This window comes from Aotus nancymaae, unplaced genomic scaffold, assembly GCF_030222135.1.
Source record: "Aotus nancymaae isolate 86718 unplaced genomic scaffold, 86718_ANA_hifiasm-v0.15.2.pri h1tg000028l, whole genome shotgun sequence".
NCBI lineage: Eukaryota > Metazoa > Chordata > Mammalia > Primates > Aotidae > Aotus > Aotus nancymaae.
In genome coordinates this window covers 28381846-28395582 of record NW_026988441.1, presented here as the reverse complement: position 1 = coordinate 28395582, position 13737 = coordinate 28381846, and positions in this window count along the sequence as shown.

The following is a 13737-nucleotide window of genomic DNA, read 5'->3' as shown; positions in this document are numbered from 1 at the left end:
AACCTCTCTGTGCCTTGTCCATAAAAACAGAGTGGGACTCAAATGCCATTTCTCTCGTTCCCCTGGTGACTGCTGGGCCGTAACAGGACTCAGCTGTCTGCACCACCAATCTTCAGTTTCAAGCAGAGGTTATGTGTGTTGTCACTGTTCTTACCCTAGAGGCGGCTTGCCATCCGGGTGTGACAACAGGTGGGCTGTGTGATTTGCAGAGGGGGATGCAAAGGTTTTTCGTCTGCCCTTCCAGACCTGCTTCCCTGGCTGCCCCCCATCTTCATTTACAAGCCCACAGGTCTTCCAGGAAGGACCTATAGCCCGGCCACCTGCTGGGCCCAGTGGCTCTGCCTTCTGCCTGTGACCAGAACCCACCTGCATCTCAGGGGCCTGACCCAGGCCACTGTCAGCTCCCCATGAGGCACCCACAGGACATGCTTCCACCCGGGCTCCTCAGAGTCCATCTGCCACAGCATCTGGTGACATTTTCCTAATGTCACCCTGGTCTTGATGCCCCGCTTCAAACCACTTGGGGCGCCTCTGTTGGACTTGCATGAAATCTAACCTCATTGGCAGGGCCCTGGAGGATCTGACCTTCCTCATCTCGGCTTCTCTCTCCCCGCCTCCAGCCATGGACCCATCGGTCACACTGGGCTCCTTGTTCTCAGACCTGCTCTGACCCCGCCTGTCCACTCCCCGCCCTCGCCTGGGCTGCTGTCCTCAAGCTCTGGGCACTTCCAGCTCGCTTGCATTGCACAGGCCTCAGCAACCATCTGCCCCGAGTGCTGCCCCACAGATTCCTATCCCTGGCCTCCCCACCTTGGCCAGGCTTGTATTGGGGCTGGATTATTTTTTGCTGTGGGGGCTGTGCCGTGCGCTGTGGGACACTGAGCGGCATCCCTGGCCTCCACCTACCAGATGCAGTATCCCCTCGCCACAAGTGGTAACATCCAAAATGTCTCCGTGGCTGGGTACAGTGGCTCACGCCTGTAATCCCAGCACTTTGGGAGGCTGAGGTAGGCGGATCGCTTGAGGCCAGGAGTTCAAGACCAGCCTGGCCAACATGGGGAAATCCTGTCTCTACTAAAAATACAACAATTGGCCGGGCGTGGTGACACATACCTGTTGTCCCAGATACTCAGGAGGCTGAAATGTGAGAATCACTTGAACCCAGGAGGCAGAGGTGACAACGAGCCAAGATTGTGCCACTGCACTCCAGCCTGGCCAACAGAGCAAGACTTCATCTTCTCAAAAAAAAAAAAAAAAAAAGTCTCCAGACATTGCCAGATTCCTGTCCCTGTGGGGACAGCCTCACCCCAGGCTGAGAAGTGCCGTGCTGGCACAATTACGCTGGATTTTTCCTCCCCAGAGCACTATCACTGTTGCAAATACCTCCTTGCTCTGTGGTGAATATGTTGGTCTCCTTCACCTCTGCATTCTCACCCTCTCCTGTGTGCCCAGCACCAGCCTGGGGTGGGTACCAGAGAAACATTTGTTGACCAGATGTAAGAAGGCAGCCTCCTGTGAAACATCAGCACAGACCCCAGGGAGGGAGACCCCAGGGCCTGGAGGGGCGGGCGTATAGCACAGGGCGGAGAGCACTTAGGGTGCGGGGAGGCAGGCAGCCAGAATGTGCTGAAAGAACACATACCTGGCTGGACGCGGTGGATCACAAAGTCAGGAGATCGAGATCATTCTGGCCAACATGGTGAAACCCCATCTCCACTAAAATACAAAAAATTAGCCAGGTGTGGTGGCATGCGCCTGTAGTCCTAGCTACTCGGGAGACTGAGGCAGCAGAATCACTTGAACCGGGAGCCAGAGGTAGCAGTGAACTGAGATCTTGCCACTGCACTCCAACCTGAGTGACAGAGCGAGACTCCGTCTCAACCCCCCCCACCAAAAAAATAAAGAACACATACCTCATATCTGGGAGGGGACTTTCTTCAGGGCATGGGGCTCAGGCCAGTGAGGCCAGATGGAAGGTCTGAGGGAATGTCTTGAGGAAGACAAAGGGCAATCTGAACATGTTCAGAACACATTCAACTCCCCGTGGATGAGTGTGGAATTGGCAGAAGTCATGAGAGAATGTTTGGGTTGAACTTCTTGGGGATATTCGGTTAGGGCAGAAGAAAGCCTGGAGCAACTGAAGGGCTCACCCAGCTGCTTTCTGGCCTTGAGCGAAGCACCCACGGTCTTCTGCACTGCACACCTGGATTCGGGTCCTGGGGCTTCCGTAACTAAGTACCTGTCCTAGTTGGCTGAGGAGGCCACAAGTCTGAAATGAAGGTGTTGGCTGGGCGCGGTGGCTCACGCCTGTAATCACAACAATTTGAGAGGCCGAGGCGGGCCGATCACCTGAGGTCAGGAGTTCAAGACCAGCCTGGCCAACATGGGAAAACTCTGTCTCTACTAAAAATACAAAAATTAGCCAGGTGTGGTGGCACATGCCTGTAATCTCAGCTACTCGGGAGGCTGAGGCAGGAGAATTGCTTGAACCCGGGAGGCGGAAGTTGCAGTGAGCCGAGATCACGCCATTGCACTCCAGCCTGAGCAACAGAGGGAGACTCCATCTCAAAAAAAAAAAGGTGTCAGCAGGACCACGCTCCCTCTGGAGGCTCTAGGGGAGGACTCTTCCTGCCTGTTCTAGCTTCTGGGGCTTCAGGTGTTCCGGGGCCTGTGGTTGCATCACTCCAGTCCCCGCCTCCATCTTTATTCACGCACCGTCTTCTCTCTGTGTGCATATATGTCTCTTCTCCTTTTATAAGGACATCAGTCTTTGGATTTGAGGCTCACCCTAATCCGGTACAACCTCATATTAACTGACTACATCCCCAAAGACCTTATTTCCAAACAAGGTCATAATTCTGAGGTTCGGGGTAAGCACGAGTTTTAGGGAATGGAGATGCCTCTTTGTGATTTTGCCCCGTGGACACTGTTTCTTGGCCTTGCTGGCTCCCCCAGCTGCTCCCCAAGGAGTTTCCCATCCCTGGTCTGTCCCACCCCAGGACTTGGCCCCTCAGCAGGCTCTGGACCACCAATGATGCCCACCAATTGCTGTGATGTCCTGTACCTGACCGTGGTATGAGCCCATTCACCTCTGCAGTGGATTCTTAGAACCAGCCTCACTTATTTATTTATTTATGTGTGTGTGAGCGAGAGAAAGAGAGAGAGGATCTGTCTCTGTCGTCCAGGCTGGAGTGCAGTGGCGCTATCACGGCTCACTGTAGCCTCGGCCTCCCAGGCTTAAGCAGTCCTCCCATCTCAGCCTCCTGAGTACCTGGGACCACAGGTACATGCCACTATGCCCGGTTAATTTTTTATTTTGTGTAGAGTTGGGGGTTTTTCTTTGTTGCCCAGGCTTGTCTCAAACTCCTAGGCTCAAGTAGCCTCCCAAAGTGCTGGGATTATAGGAATAAGCCACCACACCTGGCCATACCCCCACTTTCTGAAATGCCAGAAAAGAGCTTAGTTCTTCCCTCCTGTCACCTGCCCTGGGCCGTCCCTTGGAGTCTTCTTGATGTTTTCTTTTCTTGAGTGTGCCCTTCCTCCCGACTCGCACGTGAGCGTGGCCATCTTATGGTTAGGTTGGAGAAAAATGAGGACAAAGGACTCTAAGTTGTCCTCCCGCTCTGAGCCCCTCTGACCGACAGGCTGACTTTGTGGTCATTCCTCAGTGTGTGTGTGTCCATCTTTGCCATACTGCCCGTGAGCGTTTCTTCTAAAAAAAAAAATCTCAGTAGGATCAGGGAAATATACACGAAATGTGAAAGGCGCTGAATGCTACACGGTGCATCCTGAACGATTCTGCTGTAATGCTAGTTAGCCTCCTCTTAGCTTAAGAATGATTTCATCCTACAAACATGTGGCTTCAAATTATGGCCTTGTATAAACAAAATGGCTACGCTACACTTTCTGGAGGCCCTGTCCGGAGGTCTTTATTCTCCAGTAAATTCCGAATCCTCCGCCAAACTGGTAGGCAGAGCCCTACTTTCTGTACAGCAGGCCTTGAGGGCGGCTAATTCACATCCGGACACTGACCCCCACCCCCGCCACCGCTGTCATCTCCAGGGCCTGTTTTTTTCGTTGTCATTCCTTTTCCTTGCATCTCCTTTCTATGAGAACACAAGGAAAAGGCCCTGAATTGTGATTTGCGTCTTTTCAGAGTGCAGAAAGCATATGCCAGTCTGCCTTTTACAAAACCATTTCTTTTTTCACTGCTCCGTTTTTTTAAAAGGAGTGCTCATTTTTTATGGTAGTGAAATACACATAATGTAAAATTTATCATGAGTAACATGCAGTGCATTCACAGTGTTGTGCAAGCACCAGCTCTGATTCCAGAACATTTTCATAACCCAAAAGGAAACCCCATCCCCATTAGCTGTCACTCCCCACAGCCCCTCCCCCAGCCCCTGGCAACAGCTCATCACTTTCAGTGTCTGTGGATTTGTCCGTTCTGGCGTTCTGGACATTTCTATAAATGGAGTCATACACCATATGGCCTTTTGTGTATGGCTTCTCTCACTCAGCATCATGTTTTTTAGTTTTATCCACGTTGTAGCATGGATCAGTGCTTCCTTCCTTCTTTTTTTTTTGAGATAAAGTCTGACTCTGTCGGCCAAGCTGGAATGCAGTGGCACAATCTCTGCTCACTGCAACCTCTGCCTCCCGGGCTTAAGCCATCCTCCCACCTCAGCCTCCCAAGTAGCTGGGATTACAGGCACGCACTACCACGCCAGGGTAATTTTTGTGTTCTTTCTGTAGAAACAGAGTTTCGCCATTTTCCCCAGGCTGGTCTCGAACTTGTGAGCTCAAGTGATCTACTGGCCTTGGCCTCGCAAAATCCTGAGATTACAGGCATGAGCTACTTCACCCAGCCTTCATTCCTTTTTAAAGCCAAATAATATTCTGTTGGCTAAATGGGCCACGTTGTGTTTATCCAATCATCCGTTGACAGGCACTTTGTTACCACTTTTTGGCATTTCTTCGATCTTTATAGTCTGACAGTTTAATTTGGTGACAAGGGGATCATTCCTACACAAGGCCTTGGTTGTACTGATGGTATCAGCGGGAGGATGTATTTTGGTTCCCTTCACATTGTCTGTGGGTGGGAGGGGCATGAGTCGGGGGTAGAGCCGGTGTGTTAGCCTTGGGGTATTTTGGTGAGACAATTCGGATTAAGGAAGGAAACGTGGATTAAGGAAGGAAACGTGTTTTCAGGACCTGGACCCCAACACACAACCACAACCCAAGGTTGCCACTTGGCTGAGCTGTCCCCGACAGGGACTTCAGGCCCCTGGTTCCTCCACCCCTGGTTTACTTCCCTTCATTCCCGCCAGAACCAGGGGATTCTCCAAGGGCAGGTTTCGCATCCACCTGAGGCAGAGATCTTAAGCCACAGCAAGACCAATTTCCAGGTCCCAGGTGTCCTGGGAAACCGCAAAAGACCAAGCCGTGCCGGGTGAGAACATTCTCTGAAGCTCTGGTAATCAAAACAGTTTGGCACCTCACGAACCGCAGCAGCCCAGAGGCGAACCACCTGTATACAATAACTCCATGTATAGTATTTAACAAAGGGGGATCCCCAATCCAGGGAGAGAAGGATTCTTTCACAAAAGGCATTATAAGTTGCTTCCCTGTTTGGAGGCAGTTTGGTTTTGTTTTTTGTTTGTTTCTTTGATTCATGGTCTTGCTCTGTGGCCCAGGCTGGAGGACAGTGGCAAGATCACAGCTCACTGCAGCCTTGACCTTGTGGGCTCAAGCAATCCTCCTGCCTCAGCCTCCTGAGTAGCTAGGACTACAGGCGTGCACCACCACACCCAGCTGATTTTTTTATTTTTTATAGAGATGGGGTTTTGTGGCCAGCCACAGTGGCTTACACTTGTAATTCCAGCACTTTGGGAGGCCGAGGCAGGCTGTTCACTTGAGGTCAGGAGTTTGAGACCAACATGGTGAAACCCCATCTCTACTAAATATACAAAAATTAGCCAGGCTTGGTAGTGTTTGGGCCCAGGTAGAGGGGGTCAGCCTGGAACTGTGAATGAAAGGACAGGCTTATAGGCTGGTACCACCTGTAGGACAGGGGTACCGGATCTGTGGCTCTCGTATTGGGGAGACACTGCACCCTGAGATTCTGTGTCGGGAGCAGGACTGGCCAGTGAGCAGCCAGGAACCTTGATCTGTGTTCTGAGAGAACAATGATGGCACCAGGAGGCAGCAGAGGGGTGGGGACAGTCCCTATGGTGTCAGAGGAGGTCAGGGGGCCTGACAGGTGGGAGGTGTTGGACTTCTCTGCAGAGGTGGGACACTTGGAGGTGGGGGCAGTGCCAGGCCCATTCAAAGGCCTGGTCAGTGTCTCCCGGAAGTACAACCCAGGCACAGGGGACCTGGATGCCTTGCTCTGTGTCAGAGGCCTGGGGACAGCTTCTATGGGACTGGTCTGGCTGGCTGGCTGTTCAGGAGGCCCCAGCAGAGTCTGGTGTATGAGCCTGGCCCAGGCCCCATGGAAAACAGCCTGAGCATGTCCCATGAGCTCATGTGGGGGCCAAGGGGTGGCCCTGTTGTGTCAGGCCAGACACCCAGGGGCTCTGAGGCTGGACTTCGAGCCTACCCTGAGGGACTTTGTGCTGGGATGTCCCCATAGAGGTCAGCACTTCCAAGAGCTCCCTAACAGTGACACAGAAGATCGAGGGGGTGGTGGGTGGTCCGCCAGGGTCCCTCCTGGCCGGCTGGAGTTGGGGTGCCAGCAGACAGAACGCAATCAGTGAGAGACACAGGGACCAAACCCCCCAGGTATTCAGAGCAGGGCAGGGAGAGGCAGTGGAGGACTGGAGATGGGATGAGTGTCCTTGGATGTGAGTGCAGTGCCCAGGCATAACGTGGGGGGCAGGTTTAGCTGACGCTGCTGACCCCAGGGCTACAGAGCTGGCAAGCAGGACCAGGTGGGCTGGATGAGGCCAAGCTTGGTGGGCAGTGGTTTCCACAGCGTGGAGGGTGCTGTGAGTTGCAGGATGGGTGGGCGGTGGGAAGGGCAGAGTCCAGGCTGGATGGAAGCGTGGAGGGAACAGGTCTGTACCCTGGGCTGGGGCCTAGGCTGGGAGCGTGGTGAGAGGATGTCTCAGTGTCTCTGGTTTTGTTTTGTGTTCTGTTGTTTTGAGACAGGGTCTGCCTCTGTCTGAGGCTGGAGTGCAGTGGCCCAGTCATAGCTCACTGCAGTCTCTACTTCCTGAGCTCAAGGGATCCTCCCACCTCAGCCTCCCAAGTAGCTGGGACTACAGGTGCATACCACCACACCCGGCTAGTTTTTTTTGTTTGTTTGTATTTTGTTTTTGTTTTTGTTTTTAGTAGAGACGAGGTTTCTGCCGACGTTGGCCTCCCAAAGTGTTGAGCTACCGTGCCTGGCCCACGCCAGGCTAATTTTTAAATTTTTTTTATTTTTTAGTGTTTTTGTAGTGACAGGGTCTTGCTATGTTGCCCAGGCTGGTCTTGAACTTCGGAGCAATCTGCCCACGTTGGCCTCCCAAAGTGTTGGGATTACAGGCATGAGCCAGCACGCCCAGCTAGTGGCTCTGGTGTTAAGTCAAGGGAGCATGTGGGCTGTTTCCAGGAGGGTCCCGACCTCCCCCTCACCTCACCACTTGCCTGGGACTCATCCAGGCCTCGTCCGCAAAATGGGAGATGCTGACGGAAGCCCTTGGTGGCCTCTCTCCCTGGAGTCTGTAGGGGAAGTGTGGGCTCCCTGAGCAGAAGGGCCAGATGAGGCCAGCTCAGTGGCAGGAGTTCCATGGGCAGATCGGAGTGGAGGAGCTTTGCCGGGATACAGACATGGGCCTGGGAGGGCAGAGTGCAGCAGGAGAGGGCCAGGCTGATGAGCCTTGCAGAGGCCACTCCAGTTTGTGGTCCCCGTGCGTTTCTGCTCCCACCACCCCCATCCCACTGCCAGGGAGGGACGTCCCTTCTCTGGTTACCCCCCTTCCCTGCAGCCCTGGCTGCTCAGCAGACGCCTTGAGCAAGGCTTATCCACTTCCTCCTGGCCTGGGGGCAGGGCACGCATCTGCCGGTCCTGTGACCGTCCCCTTCAGCCCCATCTCTGAGAGTGGGGTTTCCTGTGTGTCTGCCCTTCTGCCCCGCACACCAAGGGCGCAGAGCTGCAGAAACCCCTGCAGGCTGTGTTCCCAGCAGAGCTCAGAGGGCTCCTGGTGCCCCATCAGCATTCCCTGGAGGCCGTGGAACAGTCCCAAGTGCAGCCATCCATGTGGCCCTCAGCCCTTGTGGTTCTGTGAGCTGGGCCAGTATCAGCCCTCCTCTCAGGTGGCAGAGATTGCAGGGAGCAGGAGAAAGAGCCCATTCTTAGGTTCTCCTGATTTCTTGCGCAGAGCTGCTTTCTTCTGTGAAGGAGGAAGTAGGAACATCCCAGTGAGCTCTGCGCTGCTCACATCCACGAGGCTCAGCCGTAACTCAGCCCAAAGCCCACCAGCTGGGAGCTGCACTGAGCCCCTGGTCACGAACGTGAACCTCACAGGATGGGGCAACTCCACCCAGGCCTCGCCCTGTGCACATACACAGGTGCATGGATGTGTGTAGGCGTGAACATGTGGGTGGGCGTGTGCATGCAGGTGTGTTTGTATACAAGCATGTGTGCACGGCTGTACACACATGTGTGCATGAGTGTGTGTTCATACAGAAGTACATTCTGGCCAAGGCAGGCGGATCACTGGAGGCCAGAAGTTGGAGACCAGCCTGGGCAACATGGTAAAACCCCGTGTCTACTAAAAATACAGAAATCAGCCAGGCGTGGTGGTGCACACCTGTAATCCCAGTTACTTGGGAGGCTCAAGCACAAGAATCTCTTGAACCCGGGAGGCAGAGGTTGCAGTGAGCTGAGATCGTGCTGCTGCACTCCAGCCTGGGAGACAGAACAAGACTTTGTCTCAAAAAAAAAAAGGTTCAGGCCGGGCGCAGTGGCTCACGCCTGTAATCCCAGCACTTTGGGAGGCCGTGTTGGATGGATCATGAGGTCAGGAAATTGAGACCAACCTGGCCAACATGGTGAAACCCCATCTCTACTAAAAATACAAAAATTAGCTGAGTGTGGTGTACCTGTAATCCCAGCAACTCAGGAGGCTGAGGCAGGAGGATCGTTTGAACCAGGGTGTCAGAGGTTGCAGTGAGCCAAGGTCATCCCATTACACTCCAGCCTGGCGACAAAGTGAGACTCTGTCTCAAAAAAAGAAAGTGCTTGCGCGTGTGTTCCTTCCTACCTGTGTCTTTGTGTGCATGTGTGTGCAAGCATGTGTGTGTACAAGCATGTATGTGCATACTGTGTCCGTGTGTGCTGTGTTTATATGAGTATTGGTGTGTCCTGTGTTGTGTGCACACTGGTGTGTTCATGTTTGTGCACTGTGTGCACACAAGCATGTGTATTCACACGTTTCCTCTGTCTGCATGCAAGCACATGGAAGTATGTATGCCATACACATGCATTCATGCAGGTGTGATTAACACACGTATCTCTGTCAGGCACAGTGGCTCACACCTGTAATCCTGGTATTTTGGGAGGCTGAGGTGGGCAGATCACCTGAGGTCAGGAGTTCGAGACCAGCCTGGCCAACATGGTGAAACCCCATCTCAACCAAAAATACAAAAAATTAGCTGGGTGTGGTGGTGCATGCCTGTAATCTCAACTACTTGGGAGGCTGAGGCAGGAGAATTGCTTGAACATGAGAGGTGGAGGTTGCAGTGAGCTGAGATCATGCCACCGCACTCCAGCCTGAGCAACAAGAGTGAAACTTCCATTTCAAAAAGAAAAAGATGCATGTCTTCAATTTGGGCTCCTGTATTCCTCGCCTGGCTTGAAAGTGCGTAAACCTCTGTCCAACTTCCATGGCCCTATGGAGCTGCCTGGGAACATTCCATGATTACCACCCGGGATGACCAGGTGAGCGGCACCACGTGGCACCTGCGAACCTGACACGCCTTTAGATTCCCAACCATCTCCCTGCCATGGTGTCCGAGGAGCTGTGCCTGGGATCAAAGGCTAAACTTTTGAATACAGAGCAAGAAGCTTTAAAAAGATAAACTCTTGGGGAAATGGGATCTTTTAAATTTACATATTTTTTTTTTTTTTTTTGAGACGGAGTCTCGCTCTGTTGCCCAGGCTGGAGTGCAGTGGCCCAATCTCAGCTCACTGCAGCCTCCACCTCCCAGGTTCAAGCAATTCTCTGCCTCAGCCTCCCGAGTAGCTGGGATTATAGGCACCCGCCAACACCCCCAGCTAATTTTTGTATTTTTAGTAAAGACAGCGTTTCAGCATCTTGGCCAGGCTGGTCTTGAACTCCTGACCTCGTGATCCACCTGCTTTGGCCTCTTAAAGTGCTGGGATTATAGGTGCGAGCCACCGCACCCGGCCAAATCCACGTAATTTTTAAAGCAGTTTTTTGTGAGGGGTTTTGGAGACAGGGTCTCGCTCTGTGGCCCGGGCTGCTGTGCAGTGGTGCAATCACTACTCGCTGCAGCCTCCACCCACTGGGCTCAAGTAATCCCACCTCAGCCTCCCAGGTGGCTGGGACTACAGGTATGTGCCACCAAGCCCAGCTAAATTATTTATTTATTTATGTATTTATTTTTGTAGAGACAGCCTTGTTGTATGATCTATGCTGGTTTGGAATTCCTGGGCTCAAGCAATCCGCCTGCCTCAGCCTCCCAAAGTGCTGGGATTATAGGCGTGAGCCACTGCACCTGGCCTTTTCAAGCAGTTTCGTCCAGGTGAAATTGTTGCATAATAAGCTCCACTTACTAAGTGTGCAGACAGCCATGAGCCCACCACCACGACCGACGTCATAAACACGTCTATCATCTGAAAAGTGTCCTCAGGCCCCTTGCCATCCCTCCCCACCCCACATCCTCAGCAGCCACCAATTAGCTTTCTGTCTTCATAGATCAATTTGCATTTTCTAGCATTTTATAAACATGGAATCATACAATATAGGGTTTTTTTTTTTTTAACTTAATTGGGGAAAAGTCACAAAATGTAAAATTCACCATCTAAAGTGTGCAATTTGGCTGGGCGTGGTAGCTCAAGCCTGTAATCCCAGCACTTTGGGAGACTGACAGAGGCAGATTGCTTGAGCCCAGGAATTTGAGACCAGCCTGGGCAAAAAACGGTAAAACCTGGTCTCTACTAAAAATACAAAATTAGCCAGGCATGGTGGCATGTGCCTGTCTGTAGTCCCAGCTACTCAGGAGGCTGAGGTGAGAGGATTGCTGGAGCTAGGGGAGGTTGACACTGCAGTGAACCACAGCTGCATCACTGGACTCCAGCCTGGGCAACAAAATGAGATCCTGTCTCAAAAATAAAAATTTGGCCAGGTGAGGTGGCTCATGCCTGTAATTTCAGCACTTTGGGAGGCCGAGGCCGGCAGATCACTTGAGGTCAGAGGTTCCAGACCAGCCTGGCCAGCATGGTGAAACCCAGTCTCCCCAACATGGTGAAACCCAGTCTCCACTAAAAATGCAAAAATTAGCGAGGTATGGTGGTGGGTGCCTATAATCCCAGCTTTTCAGGAGGCTGAGGCAGGAGAATCGCTTGAACCCAGGATGTGGAGGTTACATTGAGCCAGGATCACAGCACTGCAATGGAGTGCAAGACTCTGTCTCAAAAAGAAAAAAAATTAAAAATTAAAGTGTGCAATTCAGTATTGTGCAATGACCAGCTCTATGTGATTCCAGAACATTTTCATCCCCTTAAAAGGAAACCCCGTGTCCAATCGTAGTCACTCCCTATTCCCCATACCCCAGTCCCTGGCAACCACCAATCTGCTTCCTGTCTCTATGGATTTGCCTGTTCTGGGCATTTCATATCAATAGAATCATACAACACATGGCCTTTTGGGTCTGGCTTCTCTCACTCAGCATCATATTTTCGGGGATTCATCCATGTAGCATGGAGCAGGCTTCATTCCTTTCTATGGCTGAGTCATATTTCGTTGTGTGGATGGACCACACTTTGTGTATCGGTTCCTCTGCCAATGCACATTGGGTTGTTTCCACCTTTTGGCTCTCGTGAATAGAGCTGCCATGGACGTTGGCGTACAAGGAATTGAGTTGCTGCTCTCCATTCTTTTGGGTCTTCACCTGGGAGCAGAATTGCTAGGTCTGTATGTCATGTTTTTTGCCAGGCTTCTTTCACTCAGCGCAATATTTCTGGATTGGTTTCTTACATGGTGAACATCAGGAACCAACCATTCTGAACTTGTTGGTTCCTTCTCATTGCTGAGCCATATTCCATGGTGTGGGCAGTTTGTACATTCATTCACCAGTTGGTGGACATTTGCCTTGTTCTCAGTTTGGGGCTCTCAGAACTAGACGTCTCTGTCTCGAAATCTGCTTCATTTCTGTTGAGTCACTCCTGAGAGGGGAGTTGCTGGGTCATGTGCTAGATACGTGTTTTAGCATTTAAAGAAACTGCTGGCTGGTTCAGTTGCTCACGCCTGTAATCCCAGCACTTTGGGAGGTCGAGGTGGACAGATCACCTGAGGTTGGGAGTTCAAGACCAGCCTGACCAACATAGAGAAACCCCATCTCTACTAGCAATACAAAATTAACTGGGCATGATGGCGCAAGCCTGTAATCCAGCTACTCGGGAGGCTGAGACAGGAGAATTGCTTGAACCCAGGAGGCGGAGGTTGTGGTGAGCCGAGATCGCGCCATTGCGCTCCAGCCTGGGCAACGAGAACGAAACACCAACTCAAAAAATAAAATAAAATAAAATAAAATAAACTGCTAAAGTGTTTTCTAAAGTGGATGAGGGCCAGGCACAGTGGCTCATGCCTGTAGTCCCAGCACTTTGGGAGGCCAAGGTGGGTGGAGTTCCAGACCGGCCTGGGCAACATGGCAAAACCCTGTCTCGGTGAAAAAAATACAAAAATTAGCTGGGTGTGGTGGTGCGTGCCTGTGGTCTCAGCTACTCAGGAGACTAAGGTAGGAAGATCACTTGAGCCCAGGAGGTCGAGGCTGCAATGAGCTGGGATCGTGCCACTGCATTCCAGCCTGAATGACAGAGTGAGACCCTGTGTCAAACAATTAAAAAGTGGATTAGCTGCTTCATTCAAATAGTTCGTTGTTGTTGTTTTTAAGAAATAGAGTCTTGACCAGGCACAGTGGCTCACGCCTGTAAATCCCAGCATTTTGGGAAGCCAAGGTGGGTAGATCACTTGAGGTCAGGAGTTGGAGACCAGCCTGGCCAACATGGTGAAACCCTGTCTCTACTAAAAATACAAAAATTAGCCAGGTGTGGTGGTCGGCACCTGTAATCCCAGCTACTCGGGAGGCTGAAGCAGGAGGGTTTAAGCAATTCTCCTGCCTTGGCCTCCTGAGTAGCTGGGACTACAGGCGCACGCCACCACACAGAGCTAATTTTTGTATTTTTAGTAGAGACAGGGTTTCACCATATTGGCCAGGCTGGTCTTGAACTCCTGACCTCATGATCTGCCCACCTCAGCCTCCCAAAGTGCTGGGATTAAAGGGGTGAGCCACTGTGTCCGGCCAGGGAAGAGTTGTAAGAATTAGATCTTCCATGTCCCCCAACCTTCTTTCCGGTCGCCACTCTATCCCTGTGTGAACTGTTACCTCGGCCTCATAAGCATGCATTTAACACTTCTGCAGGAATTCCCAGAGCCTGAGTTATCTCAGCCTCTGGTGGCCATGACCCTACAAAGTCACAGTGCTGAGTCATGCTTCTCTTTAGGC